Source organism: Triturus cristatus, chromosome 2_1, assembly GCF_964204655.1.
Source record: "Triturus cristatus chromosome 2_1, aTriCri1.1, whole genome shotgun sequence".
NCBI lineage: Eukaryota > Metazoa > Chordata > Amphibia > Caudata > Salamandridae > Triturus > Triturus cristatus.
Window position 1 is genome coordinate 1113988056 of NC_140581.1, and position 27452 is coordinate 1114015507.

Genomic DNA, 27452 nt, shown 5'->3' on the forward strand with positions numbered 1-27452 from the left:
AGGGGTTTCTTAAAAGTAATAAAAAGTGTTAAGGGATGAGTCTCTTCAAGGATTTCTTTGCTACTGAAACTTTTAAAATTGCATTTTTGAGAGTGAGTCTCTAAACCACCACTTTTACTGACTCAAACACTAATTGCCTTTTGCATTGGAGGTTTTGAAAGCTGTTTGTTTGACAACTCACACTCTTGCCATTATTTCCTCCACTTGACTTGCAAGTTGTGTCAACTATTCACCAATTTAAAAAAGACAAGTTAGTATATTTCTGAAATCTTTAGTTCAGTGTTATATGGGTCTTGATTACAAGTGAGAAAACTCTTTCATAAATGACTCTCTTTTCTTCTCCAGCTGACTTTGCATTTTCTCAACTTTAGTAGCCTCATCAGTAGATGTGTGTTTTAATGACAATTTTTAATACGTATCTAGTGAATGTTTGAAACTACCCAGTGACGAGTGAAGCCACTAGTGATATCAGTTTGGCTGCATAAGGCACCAAGGTACCATTTTCTTCCCACAACATTATTGACAGTTGATTTAAAGCCCAATTACTTGTTGGATTGTTTTTAACATTTATCAATGATATTTAAGTTAGTTTTCCAATATTGTCTCTTCCAAGGTCCCTGTAGATGTTTGAAGATGTTAATAACTGGCATGTAAGTTGAATGCCTCTGTTGCCATCAAAAGTCAAACTATGGCTCATTTTGTTAAATGCATGCTTTTATGCAATCAAAAGCCATCAAGAAATGGTAACATTTATGGTGGTTTCACTTATAGAAAAGTAATCAGCACCAGGACATTGCAAGACTCACTCAAAGCATTTTTCATGCATCCTCTTCTTAGGGGGCCAATATCAGTGTGGCTACATGTTTTTCATTCCTCCTGGGACTACCAAGGAGAAAATGCAGAAAGACATGTTGACCATTTTCACCATGACGACTTCTGGTGAGCCTGCAGCAAGGCTGGCTTTGGCTGGTGCGATCGGTGCCACCGCACCGGGCGCTGACTTGGGGTAGGGGCGTCATTTTTCCAAGGATATTAACATTTTAAAAGCACCTGCTGCTGTGTTCCTGGCCTCCAGCAATTTTCCGGCATCAATTAAAATGTCAAGATAACTCCGGTAATTAATTGAGACTGGAGGTTCGTCTAGTGGAAGTTTTGACTCATCCTAAGGTAGTGCAGAGGGTTAAAATGCCTGCTGCTAAGAACGTGTACCATGCAGATCACAAAGTGCATATATTGTAAATATGTCAGTGGGTTACTGCTTCTGTAAAATAACTCTTTTTGTTACTTGTAGTTTATTAGTCCAAATCCGAATATATAACATTAAGCTATAAACTGTCATCAAAGAGCTGCATGCAAACTGCAAGGTATGTGTTAGAGCTATATGTTTTTTTGCACAGTCTTTCATTATCCTAATCTTCCTAAAAGGGTTCATTGGGTAGAAAACAATTCTTATAATTAAGGAGAACCCCTAACAATGATGTTACATTTTAAATTCTGAATTTGTGCTTTTCTAGAATATGGACTTTTAAACTATATTGCCTACCAGTATCAATGATGTCATTCCTACACTACAGCTTGTAGTCCTGTCTGATGTAACATTTCCTATACACTGATTTACGAACATATGATTTTCTATGTGCAATGTGTGTGTGATGTAAAGTGCTCTAACACCTTATATTGGTATGAGTGGTTCTATAAAACTAAATGAATCTGAGAGACAGTGGTTATGGAGACTTGAGGGGCACTGTTGAAGGGTGCTAATGAGGGAATCCGTGGCAGAGGTGATCATTAGGGGTTACTGCTTCTGTAAAAGAACTCTTTTTGTTACTTGTAGTTTATTAGTCAAAATCTAAATATAGAACATTAAGCTGTTAACTGTCATCAAAGAGCTGCATGCAAACTGCAAGGTATGTGTTAGAGCTCTATTTTTTTTGCACACTCTTTCATTATCCTAATCTTCCCAAAAGGGTTCATTTGGGTAGAAAACAATTCTTATAATTATGGAGAACCCCTAAGAATGATGAATTTGTTCTTTTCTAGAATATGGAATTTTAAACTATATTGCCTACCAGTATCAATGACATGTCACTCCTACACTACAGCTTGTAGTCCTGTCTGATGTAACATTTCCTATACACTGATATACACACATATGATTGTCTCTGTACAATGTGTGTGTGATGTAAAGTGCTCTGACACCTTACATTGGTATGAGTGGTGCTATAAAACTAAATTAATCTGAGAGACAGTGGTTATGGAGACTTGAGGGGCACTGGTAAAGGGTGCTAGTGAGGGAATCTGTGGGAGAGGTGTCCATTGGGGGGGCACTAACAAACATTGTCGCACAGAGCGCCACTAGTGTTAAAGCCAGCCCTGGCCTTCAGGAGCTACAAGCATGATGTTGGCTTCCCCCATCTCCGGATGATGCAATAACTATGATGTCAACTTCAATGTCAGATTCTGCTTGTTCTATAGCCTCTTTGGAGCTGGCTCTGAATATACTTCTGAAGATAGCAACGACCTCAGAAGTGCATGTTCTCACTGCATCTGTGTCTGCATTTTCGAAGTGGAAGCCATTACGGTCTTTACTGAAGCCAACCCCAGCTAATTCTTACCTATCTTCTTCGAAAAGACAGGCTATTTTGCAATCAACAAAGTCAAAAATGGTGTCTTACTTAGGGGAGACTGAGGGGATCTTTTACTGGTTGGTGGATTCAGGGAATCCATAAAAAAAATGACAAATGCTCCCTCTGCCATCCTCACTGTTCTTCTGCCCGATTTAGAGGTGTGAAACCCCAGAATTTCTGCAAGTGAAGAACAACCCGACTCTGCTGGCATGAAATTTGTCATAGTGGTCTATAAGCCAAAGGATCACTGAGATACGGTGGCATTAGCCTTGAGCTATTTAAAGCAAAGTGATCATCAATGGATTACATTGCCTGTGACCACCATGCGAGGCATGTCAGGCACGGATAGAGAAATGGAGCAATAACCATGATTGCAGGCAGATAGAAACCTTCCAGGGTATCAGGGAGAAAACTCCTGATGTGTCAGTGCCATTATATTTGTATTTTACAAGTAACCTCCCGCTTTGGGAGTCATTTTGTGAAATGTAATTCTTTACTACTGAGTGGACAAATAAAACATGGCACCTTCTCAGCATTCAAGGTACCTTAAGTACGTCTGTTATACCATTGGGAGTGCTTACATATGAATGTAAGTGATATTGTGTATTGCAAACATAAACAGAAGGCAGAGGAGTGCATAATATATACATGAGGGGAGTCTCAGGCCCTCTAATGGCCTCTTGATAGGATCTAAATGATCCAAATACAGTTCTTCAAGTTCAAGCTTCCGGAACTCATTTGGCTCAGACTGATGTCTTGCAATTTCTACCGGCTGAACAGAAGTGACGACAGCGATGGTGACAATTTATTGACAAAGCAATACATACCCCGGCAGTTTAACACACATATTTTACAGCAATTATTTATTAAGATAGCTCCTGTTCAAGCAGAAAGGTCAAATGCTTTCTCTTCACAGAGATATTTCTTCTGTAGTATTTTTTTAACAAGACATTATATATTTTGCAAAGGATGATCAGGAGAAAAATCAAGGGGTGATTTAGAGTTTTGCGGGCAAGGTAATTCATCTCCAAAGCAACCGAGTACTCTGTCTGCCAAATCCTAGATCTGCCAGCTGTATTTAGAGTAGGGTGGATTGTCAGCTTTTAGGTAACAGAGCCCTATATTGGCTCCATCAATGGAAAGCTTCATCCAGAGGAGTAGATGCCATTGGAAGGCGGCCATTACACCACCCACCCTATTTAGGCTGAGCTGTGTAATGTCTTTCTCTCTGGGTTTAGGAGTCATTCGTTTATTGTTTTCTGAAACAAATCCCTGCTTTGGGAGTTTGTTAGTGAAAAACAAAAGGTTGAAATGTTTGGTGAATGGCTATCAAAACTAATGATGGATGACCATCAAACTTTTTGTCATTAAAAGGAACTGCCTTGATGTTGGTTCCTTGAGATGGACAGAGATGACTGCTGGGTCTGCGGTCATCTCCAAATTTGATGGATGATAGGCCATAAGGGTGATGGACGTAAGGTCCACCACTACCCTGACAGATTGAGTACCATCCCCCAATCCATAAATCAGGCCCTCAATCATTGCAATCAGTGGTGAGAGCAACATGCCATACCTATCAAAAATATGTCCTCAGGCACCTATATATATTTCAGTACTTTATACACCAGAATACTTGATAGTAGGAGCATGATTGTAAAATGTTGAACCCAATACCTTACATCACCCTGACAGAATCTAAACACATTGATGCATTGACAAAGACATATCAGCTTCTAAGCAAGGTATGGAGAGATATTGTGAATGCAGTGCCCAGGTCAATGGGATCTAGTGTTTAAGCATGAGTGGGTGAGGATGAGGACTACTTGAATCTAAGACCCAATTAATTAATAAGCCCTTTGATGTGCAGCACATATCTAGTAAGAAGTGCAATTTGATACATGAAAAATGTAAGTATGATAATGACTTCTTAAGCTTTGGTATTGGTATCTTCCTCAAAATAATTTAACCAATGATATTGTAAATTTAGGTAAATACACAAAATGGTACCAGTTCCTATGGTGGGCAGTCCCAAAGTGGTGAACTGCTGAGGGGTTGGGAAAATAATGGTGATTGTGAAGGTTCGCGGTGATGTCTAACGTGTAGGCCAGATACTCCTGGGTGGATTTCCAAGTGCCCTCACACACCCTTGCGGGTGCAAAGCATCATCATCGGGCGTTGCTCCTCGTGGGGGTGGCGCTGCAGTCCCTCACGGGCCCTTCAGGAGGGCTCTCTGTCGGAGATCTTTTTACTGGAGTAGCCGTAGTTGTGCGTGCGGGTGTGTGGGGATGGTGGGTGGTGTGGTGAGGCTAAAAAGACCTGTAGGAACCCCAAACGGTTTATTAATGGGTCCTGCGGGTCTGGTTAAAATCTAACGGGGAGTGGTGCCTAAATAGCACTCTAAAAAGGTAGGGGAAAGGTAGATAGTTCTGTTACTCTCGACCCGTATGTGATAAAGTTAGAGTGAGAGTGAGAACGTGAGGTGGGTGGTCAACATGTTTCGCGCTTCCCAGCGGTCCCTAACGGATCCGTAGCGCTTCGTCAGGACCAAAAGGAAAGTGGTAACAAAATTTGATATAGGTCAGAATGTATCCTATATGTCCATAGTATAGGGATCACGTTTTATTCGAGTCCCTATGAGCGAACCTAAAAGGAAAGGGAGGAGAAAAAGGGGACAGGGAGACAAAAAAGGGGAGGCAAAATGAAGTGGTCAACAACATCTCCAGGGGGCGTAATACATGTCCCTGGTATCAAAACGAGTCGGTGCGGAGAAATACTCGCATCATGGTTGTGCCACATGCCGGGGGAGGGGGGCGGGTGCAAGAAAGACTAGTGGTTCTATCAACTCTGTCGGTATACGGGTCACGCAAGATCAATCAGTGCGGGACACATGCATAGTAGACAGCTCCACAGTATAAATTTCATGCAGGGTATCAGGGGGAGGCATAACTGCATCCGTTGAGCTGGTGTCTCAAAGTTGACTAGTGACCAGTGAGACTACTTCTTGACGACATGCCTCGTGGTCTGCCCTAGTACATGGTGAGTCATGCAGGGTTTCAGATTGAGGTATGATTGGATCGGTATCTGAAAAATGACTTGTGTCGAGTGTGATAGCTTATTAACGACATGTCTAGAGGTCTATCTGGTGAGTGAGGATAACGGAGCCGGTGAAATTATTCAGCAGAATCCCGTGATCACGACTATTCTACATAGTGGTGGTGTGGCAATATACTGTTTATAGACAAACTGGTAAACCTACCCAATGTTTGATGGGTCCAGGCTATACCGGATAAGGATCGGCTGGGGCGGAGGGCGCCAGCTAAAAAAGACAACCAGCGTAGTTTTACAATAAACACTTCAAGGGGAGCGGGAAATTGTTAAAAACGCCAGTAAGGCTAATCTTGGTAGAGTAGAGATAACACAAACAAACAAATTGTAAACCAGGCCAGTAGGGCTAACTGGACAGAGTAAGGATAAGTCAAACAGGACTAATAAAGTGGCTGCAAACAAGTACTTACTCACGCCCCGGGTATTCTGCTCTGAACACCTACGTGCCTCCAGGATTGCCGGTAGTTGACACGGTTTTGGAGGCACTATTTATGTCCAAAGTTGATTGGGTGTTCAACCCGGAACAGCTGCGAGTGTCGTGGAAACAGAGGCGGGACTGTGTTTCACGAAGTTGTGGATGGCGGCCATGTTTGAATGGTCTAGAAATGTCAAGGAGTAAGAGTCTCCGTATCGACGATTAAGAAGGGGGGAACACATGAGTGTGTCTCGAGGGTGTGCGTGGCGTATGGACCCAAAAATAAAAAATAATAATAATAGAAGTGCCTCAGGGTCACGTAGTGAGTTGGTTGACTGGTTGCACCTCTAGCTACTGTGGATAGCACGTCGGCCATATTGGAACGGGTCTGAAAGATATCCCAAAGTGTGTATATTATTGAAAGATTGCATGGTCTGCATACAGGTACATGGGTTGGTACAATTGTGTCCGTTCCAAATTTACGTGTCATCGTAAGGGTGTCTCTGTGTCATAGATCTTAGAAGACACGTGTGGACATGGTGATGCATAAATACAGCAACCGTGTGGTGGTCCCAAAAGCCGGGCAGTCGAGTGAGGTACTATCATCCCATACACTTCTGGGATGGGAGCGTCGGCCCTGGTGGGTCCGGGACACTGTTCATGTGTGTGTGTGTGTCAGCAGAATGACTGGATAAGTTAGGTCATACATAGATATGGTGGTGTCTGAGTGTGATTGACCTGAGAGGTACAAGTGATCTGACACTCAGTGCTGGGGGTGGGGATACACAATTAATAAGGGTCCGTAGACTACAGATATCTGTGCACAAAAACTCTCATGTGTCCATACAATTAAAAGCTGTAGTAATCTAATTGTAAACGGGAAGAGACCCGCTATTATCGTCAGGAGATAGAAACACATATAGTGACTGTCCGTTGGGTACAGGTGTCAGTACACAAACCCTCTCAAGTGTCCATACATTAAACTGCAGTAATCTAGATCCAAATGATTAGAGGACCGCAATAGTAGTCTGGAGATGGAACACAGGGATGGAGCTACAGTCAAAGCAGGTAGGTGTCGGGTCTGCAGTGGGTGGTGGAGTAAGGTTATGATAGCTGGTATTATGGATTGAGGGAACTCCATGGGATGTCGTCGTTGAGACCTGTGACATCAGTGCGGAGTCTGAAGACCCAGCGTTGTTCTGTTATGAACAGGTTGGTTGGTGTCCATGAGGGATTGTGGTCAATCACAGTCCATTTGAGACTGTCAGGGGAATGGTTGTGTTCCAGGAAATGATTCTGCAGTTTAGTCTGTGTTTTCTTGCACCGTATTGTACTCTTATGTTCTCCGATGCGGGTTTTGACAGGTCTTGTTGTCATGCCTATGTATCGGAGTCCGCACGGGCAAGTAATCAGATAAATGCAGTTTTTAGTATTGCAGTTGGTGTGGTGTCTTAATTGCCAAGGTCTGGGAAGTCCCAGATCCAGCTCTTTCACAGGTTTTGTCTGGTGGCAGGTAGTACAAGAACCACATGGGAAATGGCCTACAACCGGGGGTAGTGCCCACAGGGTTTCTCGTGGTTTCCTGTTCTTTCTGGGGCGGGTATGCACCAGGATATCTCTTAGGTTCTGAGTGCGTTTGAACGAAAAGAGGGGGCAGGGACCGGGGTCAAAGGAACCAGTTTTGAGTATTTTCCAATGACGTTTCACTATCCTCTGGATGTTGTTTGAGAGAGGGGTGAAAGATGTCACACATGTAAGTGCCGTGTTCTCTGATTTGGTCCTTGTTTCTAAAAGTGCATCACGGTTGTTATTCCTAGCCCTTTTGTGAGCTGTTTTAATGATGCTGGTGGGATATTTCCTGGTTACAAGATTCTTTTTCAGGATGGCAGTTTGAGCTTCGAACTCATTGAGGGTGTTACAGTTCCTTCTCAGTCTGAGGAACTGTCCTACTGGGAGGTTGTCCCTCAAAGCTTTCGGGTGGTGGCTCTGATAAAGTAGGAGGCTGTTCCTATCAGATGGTTTCTTGTAGTTCGTGGTTAGTAAGCAGCCATCTTTCAAGGATATAGAGAGATCCAGGAAGGGGATCGACTCGTGAGAGTGGGTACCTGTGAATTTGAGGAAAGGGTCGATCGTATTCATCCATGCAAAAAAGGCAGCGCATTCGTCTGTACTCCCCCTCCAGAATACAAGGATGTCATCAATATATCGCCGCCATAGAAGGATGTTGTCTTGGAAGGGGTTGGTAGGATTTTGAATTTTGTCTTCCTCCAGCTTGGCCATGTATAGACAGGCCAGGCTCGGCGCAAATGTGCTCCCCATGCATGTGCCCTGTATTTGATGGTACAGTTTGTTGTTGAACTCGAAAAAGTTTTCTTTAAGCGCGAGTTGGGCACATTCGCAGATGAACGGTATGGGAGTAGTGTATGGCCATGGATCGAGAGAGTGTAGAGCATCTTCTAGGACCAACAGAGTGTCGTCCTGGGGTATATTGGTATATAATGCTACTACGTCTAGGGTAACCAGAAGAGAGATCGTGTCAGGGGAACTGAACTGTTGTATCAGATTAAGTACTTCCATGGTATCTTTCAAATAGGTAGGGGTTTTTTCTACGAGAGGTCGTAGGAAGAAATCACAGAATTTACTTAGTGGTTCTAATACAGAATTGATCCCTGACACTATAGGGCGGCCCGGGGGGGGGTTGGTACCCTTGTGGATTTTGGGGAGACAGTAGAAGAATGGAGTGCGTGGATTGGTTTGATTGAGAAATGCAGCTTCATCATGTGAAATCCAATCTTCAGCTTCGGCTTCAGTGGTGATGTTCTGTATTTTAGTCATCAGGCGTTTCGTCGGGTCCACGTTGATAGGTTGGTAATATTGTATGTCGGCGAGTTGGCGTTCGCATTCTGCTTCATAGACATCCTTGTCCATGATGACGATGGCTCCACCCTTGTCAGCAGGTTTTAGAATAATTGACTGGTCGTCTGTGAATTGGGACAGGGTGAGTCGTTCTATTTTTGAGAGGTTGTCAAAATGGTGGTTGGGGGTCGCGTCGGCGACATCTTTCAGGACCGCCTGTTCGAAGGTGAGAACCTCATTTGGTGTCATGGCCGATGTGGGGGTGAACTTAGATTTGTTCTTGAGTCCAGTCCCTACTATGGGAGTTTCCGGTTTCCCTTCGAAGAAAGCTTTTAGTCGGATCTTCCTGAAGAATTGGTTGAGTTCCTGGTGAAGTCTAAAGTCGTCCTCTCTTGGGGTGGGAACGAAACCAAGGCCCTTGTCCAAGATTCTTTGTTCGTCCATTGTCAGAATTTTGGTGGACAGGTTGACTACGAGGGTTTGGGTGTTCTGCTCCTCAGGGTCATCTGTTCTTGGTCTTTCCAATGTAAATTTAGGGTCTGGTGCCACCAGATTGCTATCTAGCATCAAACTTCAATACAACATCTGCAACAACAGCCTTTTAATCCCTACAGATGTGCGGGTCCAGAGGGGATGGACAGCCATCTTTACCCTCCTCATCTTCAGTCATCCTCCACAACTCTAAAACTTTGCTGAGTACATAATTTTACAGTTTCAGGAGTCTCCAGCTGGGTATACTTGTTTAGGTTCTTTCACAAACTGTTAGAGCTTGCAATGGACCACTAGGTCATGCGTATCCGAAATAAAGGTTATTTTCTACACTTCGGGTAGCATGCATCCACCCATCGATCTATCCATCCTTCCTTCCTTCTTTCCAGCCATCCATCCATCTACAATCTTACACAAATATCTCGGTCATGGAGCTTACAACTTTAGTAGCAACTGAAGATTTAGAGGTTACTCCCCTTTCAGAGAGGAATTTGACTTATTTCTCCAGATACTTTCTCTGGGTAAATTTGCAGCTTATTTTAGACCTCTGATTCATGACATATTCCAGAAAAGCCCCATCTTGAACCAGAAAAGTAACTACTTTAAGTATTTTGCAGAAGATTAACATTATTACTTTGCAGTTTCCCTTTTTAGATTGAAGTCAATTCAAAGAGTGCTAAGGTGAGCACAGTGGTGGTAGTACTTCTTTATTGTCAATGCCAATTCACCCATCCCTTCTTAGATAGCTGGCTTTTGAGAGTCTCTTAAGCACCCCGGTAAGGGAACAACCTTTTCAGTTTGATAAGCGTGTGTGATGGCATTGTGCGTTTTCCTGGTCCTGTGTAGCCATTTAAAAATGTGACCTTTACAGAGGCAGCTTGGGGATAAATCCTACAGTATCTGAAGAATACTGTTCATCATCAACAGTTGTTGTGAGATCTTTAGTAGTCAACTTGCCCTTACAATTTAATGATGAGGCCTCCGTTCAGACTTCCAACAATTCCAACAATAACAACAGATGAAGATGCATCATTCCAGGGTCAGTATACCCACTTGCAGTGCTTAATTTGTAAAATAATTAGTTCCAGGGCCCTGACCAGGAGGTCACTGCAGCTTGCACCACCCATTGCCCCTGACATCACTGCCAAAGGCAGTACCAACAACAACTATTAACCATCTCTCTCACCTGCAACTGCGACATTTAATATTATTGCAGGTCCCCAAAGCTAAAGGAATAGCTGGGGAGACAGGTATAAGTAATTTTTTATGTATGTTGTATTCATAAACAACCGTTGTTCCGCTCCTCTCTAAATTAGATGAGCAGTGCCACCATGTGGCAGACAGTCATAACTGTGGTGTGCCGGTGCTGAGTACCAGAAACCAATTAAGTGCCGGTGCTGAGCACCGGAATCCACAGGCTCAAATTAAACACTGCCCACTTGGAGGGCTTAAAGTTTAATTACCTATGGTCTCTCACATATCAATCCACCCTCTCAGTTGTCTGGAGTTGAGGGAGATCAAGTTACCTTTCAAATCTTTCTTTCCTATGACAAAAGACTAATTTAGAGCCTCACAGATAATACAACTGCGATTATTATACTTGAAAAAGAAAAGACGAAAAGCTTTGAAACTGTCAGGGAAGCATCAGAGCTGTTGGACTGACCAGTAGACAGGGGAATTCATCTTTTTGCTTGAAAGCAGATGTTCGAGTGAGTCATGCCACTGCAAGAAGTACAATACAAAGTTTGTTTCCGCAAAGTACATTTGAGTCTTATTATTCCTGATTAGGGCAGACATCTATGGTATCAGGACATGTTGAATTTCAGTTGCTGTCCCCACAATTTGAATTCAGAGAGAACTTTCTACCATAGAAAGCAGAACAACTGCTACACTCAAATCTTCTGGAACTGTGCTTGCTTGAGTGGAAATTTAAGTTTATCTTTACTCTTATTGGACTTAATTCAGAAGAGATTGACATCTTGTTGGCTGCCAGGTGAACATCGGAGTGTGCTATTCTAGTAAGTTGGCTCTTTTTTGTAGCCTGATGAATAATGGTGCTCTTGATCTACTCAAAACCAGCCTGATGCAGATCTGTCAGATTTGCTATATCTCTAGTTGAGAAAGGTCTTAATATGTAATCAATCAAGGGTTACCCGGTAGCTCTCTTTGCCTGTAATTTATTCACAATAACAAAATACACTGATCAAACTTCAAATGGTGTCCATAATGTGAGAGGGTAACAGAACAGATTGCCCCTAGGACCTATAAAAATCTTCTTATGTAATGTGAAGTTGGTGAAACTTCCTGAAACAGGTCTTTTACTGCCTGGAAAGTGGCTCCAGATTGCACAAACAGCCTCTCTTCAGTTATCAGCACTTCAAAGTGGCATTCAGTCCAAGCCAACTCTATGCAAAACTATTGAATATATGAATACATTAAACACAGCAACAGCCTCTGAGAATGTTTGCTACAAAGAATCTGCAAATGTTTTGTGAATGGCTATATTAGTGACATTTAGAACATTACACATATTAAATTCAGTATGTTTTGTGTCAGTCATGTTGGTAGTGTCATGTCCCAGACCTTGTTATCCAAATTCGTGGAGACAGTGACTATTCTAAATTACCCATTCAGCTTGTCTGCTTCCTCTGTTGATTTAAACATCTTTGGGCAATCCTTATTTTCTCCTTTGAAATTCTTTGTATGCTGATACTAAAACAATTGGCATGCCTGGTAATGAAGTGTTACTGCTACATCCTCCGATTATCTTGTCCATGATGGCTTTGAGACAGTATTTCAGAAATAGTGTCTAAATCAAATTGTGATGTGATGTTATTCAAAATTCCCTTGAAACTTTATAGTCGGACTTGCCTCCTCTCTTTCACACTTCGTTTGTTAGTTTTAACGCAAAATGGTTCTTTTCAGTAAGTTAATATTAAGATTTAAAATCAGTATAACACAGGTTTTAAATTGATTCTGATATTTATCTGTATAATACTTCCAAGAGCCTTTGAACACTTGATGTGCTCAGCAAGAAGGTATGTATTTTACACTTTTGTTTTCAACAGCATTTTTATTGGTTAACAACAGAGGACAAGCGTTTGGCTCGTCAGGGTTTGCAGAGCACACTTACACACTACATCAACCCATCAGAACATATCTCCAGGAAAGAACCTATAAAACCCTCAACGTCCCTCCTCTCCCACCCTGCCGAGCCGAGCTGTAGATGTTCAGAGCATGTCCTTTATAACCCTGGGCGTTGTACTACACTACGCTCGTGTAGTGTGCGTAGTTTGCGCAACTACGCACTACGCGAATTGCACGTAGCACAGTGCAAAAACGAGTAGCGTAGCGGGCAATTTTTGCTTGCTCGCAGTCCTCAACATCAAGTTGGCGACCGCGAGCGAGCAAAATGACATCCTGGTGAGACTTTTTCCTCGTTTGCGATCAGCAACATCAAGTTGTCAGGTTTCTCATTGCAAGTGGCCGCATATGCTCGCAACCGCTCGCGATGAGAAACTACCAGTCCGCATTGAGAAAGCTGCCGCTCGAGTACAAATCTAGTTGAGCAGCAGAAAAGACCGCTTGCACTGTGCAAGATGCTGTTTACAATGATTGCACAGTGCGGACAAGCATCCGGCACTGTGCAATCATTGCGAACAGCATTTCCCCTACCGCACTACGCAGCTCGCGATGCGTGCGTAGTGCAAAGTGCACTTCGCATAGCATAGCATAGCGCTACTACGCAAACTACGCTCAGGGTTAGTCCTTTAGCCTTAGGACCTGGGTATAAGAAATGTGGTAATCATTAACCCCCCCTACTACCAGCTGTGCAGATATGGCATCAACCCATCTCAAAGTTCTGCAGTAGATCCATCCCTCTAGTCTCCTCCAGAGAGCCAGCCCTCCTTGGGAAGTTCATGGCTGATGGTCAGTTGGCTTTTTCATGCAATTTACCAGATTCTGCCATGCTCACGCAACATCAATGGATTCTCGTCCACGCTTTCCCTCATGAAATTACACCCCACTCTCAAAGCCTGCCAACTTGAATAGCGCTCTGTGCCAAACTTCTACTCTGGGGCCCCTGGCGGCCTTCCAGTTCAGTGTGATCTCTCACTTTTCCAGGATCAAGGCCAGGTCTATAAATCAATTACATTTAGTAGGGCGTGAAAACAAGCCCAGCAAACATGGGACCACACGCTGCGTAATATCAGAAATACAGGCCGAAACCTTCTCCCATAACACTGCCAGGGAAGGACAGCCTGCATCATATGATACATTTCTGCTTCCACTACTCCACATCTTGGGCATGTGTGGGAACAAAAAGTCCCCCCTTTCTTCCCAATGTCTATCTACAAAGCCACCCATTGGGCGAACCACTGCATCTGTGCTTCAAAATAGTAAGCCTCAAAAAATCCGGGGACGACAACTCCCCATCTGTGACCAGGTATTGTAACTTAGTCAGCACCACTCTTTGGCTGCCTGACCCCCCTATGAAGGAAATATAAATATACTATGAGCCACCAGCATCGGCAAAACACCAAAACAATACAGAAGCCAGGAAAGTGCCACCATCTTGGTTGCAGCTTGATTCCAACACGGCCGCCCACTGAGACCGGCAGTGACTTCCAGAAAACTACACTAGGCCATAGAGCCTGGATAGCCGCTCCAGGAGGCCTCTGGTGTCATTTGTGTATTTGAATCCCCAGGTATTGCAAGCGAGTAGGCTCCCACACCAATGTTCCCAGGAACTGAGTCAGGTGCGCAACCACACATATAGGGAACAACCAGAACTTGTGGCAGTTAACACCGAGGCCTGATATTGCTACTAACCTATCCAGTAAACCTATTGCTCCCCCCAATGCCACAGTAGCATCATGTAAAAACAATAGCATATCATCAGCATATAAGATGATGTGATGTAATGAGCCTCGGACTCCCAAGTCCCTATAGGGGATTCCTTATCTCGCACCACAAGCCAGTGGCTTGACTGCAAGCGCCAAGAGCAGTGAAGATAATGGGCATTCCTGCTGGTTCCCTCGACTCACCACATACTCCTCAGATATCACTGTGCCAGTTTTAACCCGGTCAGTATGGCGGTATATAAAATTCTGGTCCAGTTTACAAACCCACTCCCCACCCCATTATCCCTAGCACACTTTATAGGAACCACGATTCCAGGTTCTCAAATGCCTTCTCAATGCCCACCACTAAGACCACTGTTGCCTGCCGATCATAGTTGTCATCACCCATCACAGCTAACAGGGGCCAGATGTTAAGCACCTGATTGTGGACCCATGATAAATCCTGCCTGATTCCCCTGTAACCAGGCATGGTCTTGCACTGTTCTATAACCTCCGCGAGTTTGGGGGCTAGTACATTTGCATACATGGCAAAAAAATCTACTGGAAGCACATCTGTCCCTGGTGCATTCCCAAGGGCCATATTCTTCACTGCTGTCTCAACCATGGCCAGCGTAAGATCTCCCCCTAAGGCCTCGGCGAGAGCGAGTGGACCCAGAAAAGTATCTATCTCGTGTAGTGCTCGTCCAGGAGCACTCATATAGAGAGAGGTGTAATACTCCAGAAAGCTGTCATAGATATCATCCTGCCTATAAAGCCTCTCCCCATGCATTGTCTCAAGCTCCAGTATGATAGAGCCTCTTATTTGGGTTGGTCAAGCAAGCCAGCAGAGACCCGGATTTATCTTGTTTGGCATGCGCCTGAACCATGTACACCAGATAGTCAAAACACTGAAGCTTCTCTACCTTCCCCACTAGCAGATCCTCGCCCTCCAACAGCGCCTGCTGAAAATCAGGGTTCCCAGACTTCCTTTGTTCCATATCTTGCAGTATTGCCTCCTGTTCCAGTTTCCGCAACAGAGTATGTAGCTCCCTCATTGCTTCCGCAATACATCACCTCTGGATCACTACATTAAAGGAGTCCCATTCAAGCTGCGGCGAAGATGCCATAGTTCCATTAATCTCAAAATACTGTCTAATACCCAACCCTATCGAGTTCTGGGATATGGGGTCTTCCAACGCTTCCACCTGCAATCCCCATGTAGGGACCACCTTCCAGTTAAGATACAGTAAAACTGGATTGGGATCTGAGAGCGTTCTGATTAAATGCTCAACATCTTGCACTGCCACATGCACCACAGGAGAGCAAAGGAATGTGTTGAGGTGCGCATGCAGCTCGTGCAGGTTAAAAAAGAAGGAATAGTCCCTGGTTAGTGGGTGTGTATGGCACCACGTGTCCACCAGTCCCCCCTGGAGTTGCCAACCTGCAAACTTCAGAGCCAGTCTAGTAACAGGGGAGTCCTGCAATGGCGGGTACAACCTATCTAAAGCGGAGTCCACAACACTGTTGAAGTATCCCCCAGAAGGACAGAATGTACCTGAAAGGGGGTTAAAACCTGGGACAACTCATCCAGAAATTCCACCTGATCCACATTTGGGGCATATATGCTAACCAACGCTAGGTCCCACCCAGCCAACCGACCCTTAACTACCACATAACATTCTACCGGATCTACCAGCTTTCCAGTTTTCTGAAGGGGGACCCCAGGGCATATCCATATGAGAATCCCAGTGCAAAAGCCAAGAATGTGGTGCAATAAGTTTGGTCTCGCCGGAGTCTGTGGAGTTCTAATCCCTCTGCAGACGTCAGATGTGTTTCCTGCAATAGCACAAAGTGAAATCCCCGCCTCTTGAGATAGGACTACACCTTATATCATTTGGACATATTGTTCAGCTTCTGGGCATTTCAGGGTAGGAATTTATAATTCAAGAAGGCAGCCATATGTAAACAAGCAACAGATATCTCAAAATCCAGGCGTTCGTGTTGCCATCACTCTTAATCATACACTTCCATAACCACAGCAGGGATGATACCCTACTAAGGGCATGGCTCGGCCCAAGAAAACAAACCCAACTCCTGAACTCCAGGACAAGAAGGTAACATCACCCCATCCAAACTAGCATCGCAACACCAACCATGTGTGCAAGCAAAACACATGCAACAACTGTAGGGGCGAGCACCATCATGAGCCCCTCCGGCCTCCCATCACTCAAGGCAGCCGGAACTACGCGCTGGGGGTACGCACCGTACATACACGGGTGGGGGTACGACTCGAATGTACACGGGTGTACATACACGGGGGGTACGACACATACACGGGTGTACATACACGGGGGGGTACGACACGTACACGGGTGTACATACACGGGGGTACGACACGTACACGGGTATACATACACGGGGGGTACGACACGTACACGGGTGTACATACACGGGGGGTTCGGCGTGTACTCACGGGGGCTGGGGGGGGTCGGCGCATACGTACAGGGGCTGCGGGGGGTCGGCGCGTACATACGGGGGCTGGGGGGGGTTCGGCGCGTACTTACGGGGGCTGGGGGGGTGTTTGGCGCGTATGCGGGCACATGTCTCCATGTTTGCAATGGGAGTTCGGTGCGGATGGTGTTTTTTCCATACGGTTGTAACATCGGACGCACGGGATGGATTGTGATTCCGCGGTCGGACTTCACTTTTCACATTTGTACGGTGAATCGTCCGTGGACGTGTCGGACACATTTTCCGACCCAAGGACGTGTGGGGAATAATTCCCAATGCGATTCGTATGGACTTTTTCCCATGCGAATCGTAATTGGCAGTTTGTACGGCACTTGTACGATTCGTACGGTAAAAAGACCTGATACGAGTCGTACGGGGAATTTTTTTACCGGATCGTAATCGGCACCTAACTATTAATTTTACTACATGGCGGCGCAGCTGAAGTGGGCAATGTGATGGATGAGAGATGTAATTGATATACATGGAATACCGAGACACGTCATAGCCAAGAGCACTGTGTTCATGAAGTGTTGTTTGGGGAAGCAAAATTACTCCCGAGCTGTTGGGGCAGCAAGATTATGATACTGTGTGCACAAATATTTGAAATGAATAAGCACCTAGGCAGTGTATTCACCCCAGATGCTACTGTAGTGTATGCCCAGGTTCTGCCAAATTGCAGAGATAAACGATGGAACACATGGCAAGATGCAGGTATACATAACAATGGGTACATATTTGAGACTTAATCTCTCTACTCATGCAGTGGAAAGAGAGATAAATGTGTGCTGAATTCAGGGCAATTTATCACATACAATGCACTGGTTAGAACTATTGTGCTTACATGAGGACCAGATAATGTAGAACCACAGAAGGCAGAACTACTATCCATGTTTCTGGCCTATTAGCATATTAGGCATGCTGTTACTCTACTAATCAAGGATTTAGACCCTTCTTACCGGCCTGACATGCAGTGGCGGCTGCCTCTGAATGGGAGGTGGTGAGTCGGGGGCGGGGAGGGTTGGAAAGATGAAAAAAAAAAAACGTACCTGCTTTGCCGCTGCCTCTGCCACACGCCTCTCCTCCGTCTTCTTGTCTTCTTCCCGGCTGCTGGCTGCAGCCTGCACCAGAAACACCGAGGCTTCTGGACTCTGCCGCCCGATTGGAACTGAGTGGCCTGTTTGACCACTCAGGCACTGTCCGGGGAGGCTGGACATGTTCTCCACGGGGCTGTGCTATACAGCCCAACTGAGAACATGCCCTAGAGGGCCGGCCAAAGCCTCATGCGCATGTATGGAGGGAGTGCCAACCACTTCTGCTCCCTCTGCAGTAAGCCAGCCCCGCCGGAGTCGCAAAGGAAAATAAAATGAAAATAACTTCTTGTTTTTATCATTATATTTTTATTTTCCACTGCTCAACAAGCAGTGGGGCAACACTCTTCCACCTTAGCGGAGGAGCTGCCACTGCTGAAACGATTTCGCTCAAAGCAAAATGGGAGACAAACATTGGTAAATAAATGACAGTGGGCAAATGGGCATAGCGCTGACATATGTTAAGCAAGTAACTCGAAATCAGCCCTTTAAGTACACAAAGTTTAACTACCTGCACCAGACCTATTTAGGTCTTGCAAAAATAGATCATATATTCCAGGATTCAAGCGAACAGAGGCCTTGGTGTCGAGTACCGATGGCTGGCTTTTACAATATGGTATGGAGGTGTGGGTCAATACAGGAATATTGGAGAGAAATAGTAGAGAGAATAACTGAAGTAACTGGTAAAACTCTTGTATCGCCCTCAATGCTGTGTCTCTTCAGCCTCATGCCAAGACCTAAAAAGAATAAACATGCATTCAGATTCATTGACCTAGCAATAGTAATAGCTAAGAGAAATGTTGCACGAGCTGGAAATCTACCGGACCACCAAACCTGACGTAATGGATGAGACACATAATTAACCCTTTCACCGCGGCGGGAATTCCGCCGCAGTGCTGAGGGGTGCGGGGGGGGCAGCGCGGTGGCGCTGTGCTCATGACGGAGCCGCTCCGTCATGAGCCACGGTTGGGCTGTGCTCATGACGGAACGGTTCCGTCATGACTCCGCCCATTTGCGTTGTCCCCCCGCACAGGCGGGGAAACAGCGCCGCGCAGGCGGAGCGGCCGCCAACGGGCGTGTCATGACGGAACCGTTCCGTCATGAGCAGGGAAGGGGTTAAATGGACCACAGCAAAAATATTAGCCTTCGATGTCGACAGAAAAAGTGCCTATGTAAGCAGTAAACAACTGCAATCGGCAGGACGGTGAACACCCTAAATATCGATTCCAAAATATCGACTGCCCAGAATATCGAAGTTAAAATATAGAGTGGACAGAATATCAAATTATCAAAATATAGATAGGTCAGAATATCGAAATTGGGGTACGAAATATCGATTTCCATAATATAGAATTGAAAGATATAGAATTCCATAATATCGAATTTTAAAATATAGATTACTATAATATCGAATTAAAAAATATAGATATGTATAATATCGATTTTTTTTTAGTGTTATGTATGGTAGTATATGTGTTAAAATTATGTATTATTTTTGTAATGTATGTTTAATTTATTTAAACTAATGAATGTTATGTAATTTGATTTTTGCGTAATTTAATTCCGTAGCGGGTTGTGGGTTTATAGGGGAATAGGGTGGGAAGTAATTTAATTATGGTTAATTAAATATTAATTCTATTTATATGTTTTGATAATAAATTGATTGATAATTAATTATTAATGAATTTTCATTAATTGGTAATTAATTTATATTAATTGATTAATTGATAATTATGTTAATTGTATTTTTTATTATTAGGAGCGGGTTGTGGGTTTGTAGGGGAATTGGGTGGGAAGTAATTTAATTGTAATAAAGTAAATAAATATTTTTTTATTTATGTGTATTGATAATTAATTGATAATTAATTATTAATTGGTAATTAATTTGTATTAATGGGTAAATAATTTGTATGAATTGCTAATTAATTTTTATTAATTTCAAAATTATTTTTATTAATTGATTAATTGATAATAATGTTAATTGTATTTTTTATTATTGGGAGTGGGTTGCGGGTTTATAGGGGAGTAAATTAATTGTAATAAAGTAAATAATATGTTTTTTATTTATGTGTATTGATAATTGATAATTAATTATTAATTGGTAATTAATTTGCATTAATTGGTAATTAATTTTTATTAATTGCTAATTAATTTTTTTCAATGGTAATTAATTGTTATTAATTGGTAATTATGTTTAATTAACTTTTTATTGGTATTGATAATTAATGTAATCTTATTTTAAAAATAAATCATTACTTTCCCTACTTTTGCACTCTCAGGAGTGGGAATAGTATTTTTTACCCTCCCGCTATCCAACTCTTTCCCTACGGTTGCACTCACTGGAGTGGGAATAGTAATTTTTACCCTCCTGCTATCCAACGCTTTCCCTACTGTTACACTCTTTGGAGTGGGAATAGTAATTTTGACCCCTACACTATCCAGCGCTTTCCCTACTGTTGCATTCACTGGAGTGGGAATAGTAATTTGTACCTCTACGCTATCCAACGCTTTCCCTACTGTTGCACTCACTGGAGTGTGAATAGTAATTTTTCCCTTCCCGCTATCCAACGATTTCCCTACTGTTGCACTCATTGGAGTGGGAATAGTAATTTTTACCCCTACGCTATCCAACGCTTTCCCTACTGTTGCACTCACTGGAGTGGGAATAGTAATTTTTTCCTTCTTGCTATCCAACGCTTTCCCTACTGTTGCACTCTCTGGAGTGGGAATAGTATTTTTTACCCTCCCGCTATCCAACTCTTTCCTTACTGTTACACTCTCTGGAATGGGAATAGTATTTTTTACCCTCCCGCTATCCAACTCTTTCCTTACCGTTGCACTCTTTGGAGTGGGAATAGTAATTTTTACCCCTACGCTATCCAACATTTTCCCTACTGTTGCACTCACTGGAGTGGGAATAGTAATTTTTACCCCTACGCTATCCAACGTTTTCCCTACTGTTGCACTCACTGGAGTGGGAATAGTAATTTTTACCTCTACGCTATCCAACGTTTTCCCTACTGTTGCACTCACTGGAGTGGGAATAGTAATTTTTACCCCTACGCTATCCAACGTTTTCCCTACTGTTGCACTCACTGGAGTGGGAATAGTAATTTTTACCCCTACGCTATCAAACGCTTTCCCTACTGTTGCACTCACTGGAGTGGGAATAGTATTTTTTCCCTTCCCGCAATTCAACGTTTTCCCTACTGTTGCAGTCACTGGAGTGGGAAAAGTAATTTTTCCCTTCCCGCTATCCAACGATTTCCCTACTGTTGCACTCATTGGAGTGGAAATAGTAATTTTTACCCCTACGCTATCCAACGCTTTCCCTACAGTTGCACTCACTGGAGTGGGAATAGTAATTTTTACCCTCCTGCTATCCAACGCTTTCCCTACTGTTGCACTCTTTGGAGTGGGAATAGTAATTTGTACCCCTACGCTGTCCAATGCTTTCCCTACTGTTACAGTAACTGGAGTGGGAATAGTAATTTTTACCGCTACGCTATCCAACGCTTTCCCTACTGTTGCACTCACTGGAGTGGGAATAGTAATCTTTCCCTTCCCGCTATCCAACGTTTTCCCTACTGTTGCACTCTCTGGAGTGGGAATAGTAATTTTTACCTTCCCGCTATCCAACGATTTCCCTACTGTTGCACTCTTTGGAGTGGGAATAGTCATTTTTACCCCTACGCTATCCAACGGTTTCCCTACTGTTGCACTCACTGGAGTGGGAATAGTAATTTTTACCCCTACGCTATCCAACGTTTTCCCTACTGTTGCACTCACTGGAGTGGGAATAGTAATTTTTCCCTTCCCGCTATCCAACGATTTCCCTACTGTTGCACTCATTGGAGTGGGAATAGTAATTTTTACCCCTACGCTATCCAACGCTTTCCCTACTGTTGCACTCACTGGAGTGGGAATAGTAATTTTTACCCTCCTGCTATCCAACGCTTTCCCTACTGTTGCACTCTTTGGATGGGAATAGTAATTTGTACCCCTACGCTGTCCAATGCTTTCCCTAGTGTTACAGTCACTGGAGTGGGAATAGTAATTTTTACCCCTACGCTATCCAACGCTTTCCCTACTGTTGCACTCACTGGAGTGGGAATAGTAATCTTTCCCTTCCCGCTATCCAACGTTTTCCCTACTGTTGCACTCTCTGGAGTGGGAATAGTAATTTTTACCTTCCCGCTATCCAACGCTTTCCCTACTGTTGCACTCTTTGGAGTGGGAATAGTCATTTTTACCCCTACGCTATCCAACGGTTTCCCTACTGTTGCACTCACTGGAGTGGGAATGGTAATTTTTACCCCTACGCTATCCAACGTTTTCCCTACTGTTGCACTCACTGGAGTGGGAATAGTAATTTTTCCCTTCCCGCTATCCAACGATTTCCCTTCTGTTGCACTCATTGGAGTGGGAATAGTAATTTTTACCCCTACGCTATCCAACGCTTTCCCTACTGTTGCACTCACTGGAGTGGGAATAGTAATTTTTACCCTCCTGCTATCCAACGCTTTCCCTACTGTTGCACTCTTTGGAGTGGGAATAGTAATTTTTACCCCTACGCTATCCAATGCTTTCCCTACTGTTACAGTCACTGGAGTGGGAATAGTAATTGTTACCCCTACGCTATCCAACGCTTTCCCTACTGTTGCACTCACTGGAGTGGGAATAGTAATTTTTACCTTCCCGCTATCCAACGTTTTCCCTACTGTTGCACTCACTGGAGTGGGAATAGTAATTTTTACCCCTACGCTATCCAATGCTTTCCCTACTGTTACAGTCACTGGAGTGGGAATAGTAATTGTTACCCCTACGCTATCCAACGCTTTCCCTACTGTTGCACTCACTGGAGTGGGAATAGTAATTTTTACCTTCCCGCTATCCAACGATTTCCCTACTGTTGCACTCATTGGAGTGGGAATAGTTTTTACCCCTACACTATCCAACGCTTTCCCTACTGTTGCAGTCACTGGAGTGGGAATAGTAATTTTTACACTCTCACTATCCAACAAAAGCTCTACTTTTTTTTACATTACTTTTATTATGTTTACATTTGAAGCTTTTTTATATTATATTATGTATGTTTTATTTAATTGTTTTTAATAATTAATTACTTTTATATTATTTTTAATACATTTAAAAAATTCGATATTTTAGCTAACTATATTTTAACATTCTATATTTTGGAATCGATATTTTAGTACTTACCTGTTTGTAGATAGGGAGTCGATATTCTGTCTTTCTATATTTTGGCGCCGATATTTTGTGTAGTCGATATTTTGTCTCTCGATATTAAGTCACTGAACCCGGCAGGACATGTGCCCTAAAGAAAAACATGAATAATAATGCATAGACAAGGGGATTAAAAATCAGGGATCTACCTAAATGAGTCTGTAGCTTTGAGAACTGGTTAACAGCGTTAAGATGTTACAGTTAATGTGATCTAAATCATAGAATTGCTCATGTATTGTATATGCATACATTTGGTGCAAATGAAATAGTGCCAATATCGGCAACACTCCCCATCCCTCCCACAGCAATATCCTGGAGAAATAATCAGACAAGACACATTCTTTGTGGAGAAAATTGCTGCAGGTTTATTTGCATAACAAATATGCCAACATGGTGGGTTATCTTACAGGCGATCCCATAGCAGGCAACCCCTCGCCGCCTGCCTACCTGATAAGCCAAATGACACCGTGGTCCTAGCCAACTGGTGTTTTTCAGATTTGGGGGAGGGGGTAGCCCCTCCCTCCGGTGGACCGCCAATCCACCCCCTTTCTCACGCCCCCCGGAAAGGGGTAGAGCGTTGCAGGCAACCCCTGGTTGCTCAGGTCCACAACTGCCCGTAGGACTAACGGGGTGCCGTCGCTCCTCCAGGGTCCAACGCGAGGACCTCCCTGGGGATATTTGGCCTTTGCACTCTTGTGTTGCTCATGCAGAGGGTACCCCTCTGTACCTTACAGCCTCTGGATCGCCCTGTAACTCCGCCACAGCACTGGGTGTGGCCACTGTCACCCCAGGGCCCCCCACCACGAAAGGCCTAGTTACCTACACCCTGCCGATTCCAAGGCCTCTCCCAGATCAAGCAAGAACAGGTCCATTCCCACTCTGGACAGGTGATCCCATCTTCATCAAAACACCCTCTGGACTTAGCGTGCAGTAACCCATGTCGGATGAAGTCAAACCCCCTTTGCTCGGTGAATTTGCACATGGCGCTGTTAACCCTCCTGGGCGAGGTCACCATGGCTTCCCCTGATTGCCCTCCTACCCAGGAAAGTCAAGTCAATGCCTCCCAGGTGCATGGCCCAAATTGTTGGGAGGGGAGACACCCCCCCATGTCTGTGCCACAGCCTCTACAGCCAGCTATTTCAGCGCATGCCTGGGACCCCTTCTCACAGGATGCCCGGAAGGCCCTCCCCCCAGATTTTTGGTCCTGGCAACTTGAAGAAATGCTAGGTTGCAAAACCCCCTTTGTTGAGCACTGCACACCATTCTATACAACTGTAAGGATCTTACCCAGTCGAATTTCTGCAGGGACGTCAAGGAATCCAACTTCAGGCGTAGAAAGGTCCCAACCTTCCACCCCACCCTACTGCGTCTATCAAACTCTAGAGCGCAGAGGAGGTGGCGGAAAGAGGGGAAACAAAACAAGGATAGAGGGGAAAAACACAGGAGCTGCAATCTTCTTGCTTCCTTTTCTGTGGAACTGTGTCTGTGTTCTTGGAGCAAGGTTCTGAAAAAGGTAAGAAGAACAATATATAAGGCCCTAAATAAGGGCCTACAATACCCCTAGTTTAACCCTTCTTTAATGTATAGCTCTGCTATCTAGTTACCTATAACTAACAGCTTGCTTATTCTAGATAGTTGCACAGAAGGACTGAAGAGGTCAGGAAAGGGTACAGGCTAGTCGTAGTTTCCCTTCAGGACTGTAGGAGGATGTCCCTAGGATAGATAAAGGCAACCATATAGTAATACACCTGCATGAACATCTGAAAACACTACTTCCCCTCCCCCTTCCGACCACTTATCTTACAAGGGTATCCAGATGTCATCACAGAACAAGGAGTCCGATCAAATGCTGTAGAGGCTTCTACAGCTAGAATCTGGAAGATGCAGCAGGGAAGGAACTCAGGAAGACGGGTCAGGACCAATGCGGCGTAAGGTGAACAGGAGCCTCCTTAGGGGGTAACTGGCAGGTCCACGGGAGCAGTTTGGGAGGACGGGGACAGGGCAGAGACACCCGGCCGGCCCGCGGGACAAAATCCGGCAAGGTGGGCGGAGCGCTCTGACCCTAAAACACCAAAGTCCCGAAACTAGGGGCAGCTCGCGTCCAGTTACAGCCCACACAGAGGCTCGGCACCAATATAACGAACGCACAAAAAAAGGAGGGGAAACAGAGCTCTGAAATATGAGAGACGGCTCTCATACAAATGACCGAAAAAAGAAGGGGATTGCAAACACTCGAAGCGATGCAGGTAGTGTAGAATGTCCCGGTCCTCCGAGACGAACGCCAAGCGAAAAACCAGGAAACAGGATACAGGAAGTTCAGGGAACCGCCTGCGGGGCAACACTAGAACGCGAAGCCCCGAGGTTCCTGAACGGCAGGCTTTTCTACTGTTTCGTTGCTATCGCGCATGCGCGATAGCTAGACGCTATGGGGAAGTCACTCGCAACTCGGTGACGCTGGAATCGGCAATCCTGACAGTACATCCCCCCCAACACCCCTCCCACGGGTTTGGGCTTGTGTGGATGTCTCCTGTGAAACAAACGTATCAAACGAGGAGCATGTACTTGACTGGCAGGTTCCCATGTACGTTCTTCAATTCCATACCCCTTCCAGTGTATCAAATACTGCAAACGGCGTCTACTCCTTCGAGAGTCAATGATGGATTCCACTTCGTATTCTTCTTCACCGTCTACCAACACCGGAGCTGGGTGAGAAGGCAGGCGAGTACCGGGTTCTACAGGTTTGATCAGTGACACATGAAAAACTGGGTGTACCTTGATGGTCTCAGGGAGTTTTAGTTCCATTGCCACGGGATTGATGACTCTAGAGATCGGGTAGGGTCCAAGGAACTTAGGTCGGAACTTACAAGACCCCTTCAAAGGAATGTATTTGGTTGACAGCCATACTTCATCCCCCACCTTATATTCTGGTTCTGTCTGTCTATGTCTATCTGCTCCCTTCTTGTACGCTGCCTTAGCTTTGTCTAAATTGGTATGTGTCAGCTGATGTATCTGTTGGATCTCTTGAATGAACTCACTAACTGCCGGTGCGGTGCAAGATGATAACCTCGGAGAGATGAAAGCCTTTGGATGATACCCTGATGAACAAAAGAAAGGGGTGTATTTTGTGGATGCATGCTGACTGTTATTATATGCGAATTCCGCCACCCACACCATCTTATCCCAATCACTGTGTGAGTGTAAGGACTGACTCCGCACATACTGTTCAAAACACTGATTGACTCGTTCAGTCTGCCCATCCGTCTGCGGATGGTGACTGGAAGATAGTCTCACATCAATCTGTAGTAAGGAGCAGAGTTGTTGCCAAAAACGAGAAACAAACTGGGCACCCCTATCTGAAATTACCACCGAAGGGAACCCGTGTAGCCTGACCACCTGCTGTAAGAAAACAACTGCAAGCTCCGCTGCCGTGGGTAATCCCCTTAAGGGAATGAAGTGGGCAGTCTTTGTGAACAAATCCACCACAACTAACAGTGTGTTATGGCCCTTAGACGTAGGAGGGAGTTCTACGATAAAATCTAACGACACCGTGTGCCACGGAAGAGGAGGAGTGGGTAAGGGTTGGAGCAGCCCTATGGGGTTTTGATGAGATGTTTTACTTTGAGCACATACATGACAGGTTTTGACGTATTGCTCAACGTCTTTGCCTAAGGTAGACCACCAAAAATGGCGTCGCACATTATCAAGGGTCTTTTTAATCCCGGGATGCCCGGCCAAAGGATGAGAATGACACCATTCTAAAGCCTGTCTTTGCAGGTTCGGAGTAGTAAGGACTATCCCCCCCTGTACATACTGAATACCATCTCGACTCTCAGGTTCTACCGTCTGGATCACCTCCTGCCCTTCCTCACTCTGTTGTTCCCTCACTACTTCCAGGAGGAACTCCTTTTCAGATAATACTCCTATGATCTTGTCTGGCGAAATGATTGCCGGAGGTTCTGCCTGTTCTTCTTGGACCTCGAAACCTAATCTGGACATAGCATCTGCCTTACCATTTTTTCTACCCGCCTGATATTGGATTGTGAAATCATATTCGCTAAAGAATTGGGCCCAACGGAGCTGTCTCATTGACAAGGCTTTAGCTGACTTTAGGAATTGTAAATTACGGTGATCTGTATAAACAGTCACCGTATGTTTGGTTCCTAGTAGGTATTGTCGCCATTCTTCAAAAGCCTTCTTAATGGCCAGTAATTCCTTATCTCCCACCGCATAGTTCATCTCCGCGGGGTTTAACTTGTGTGAAAAAAAGGCTACT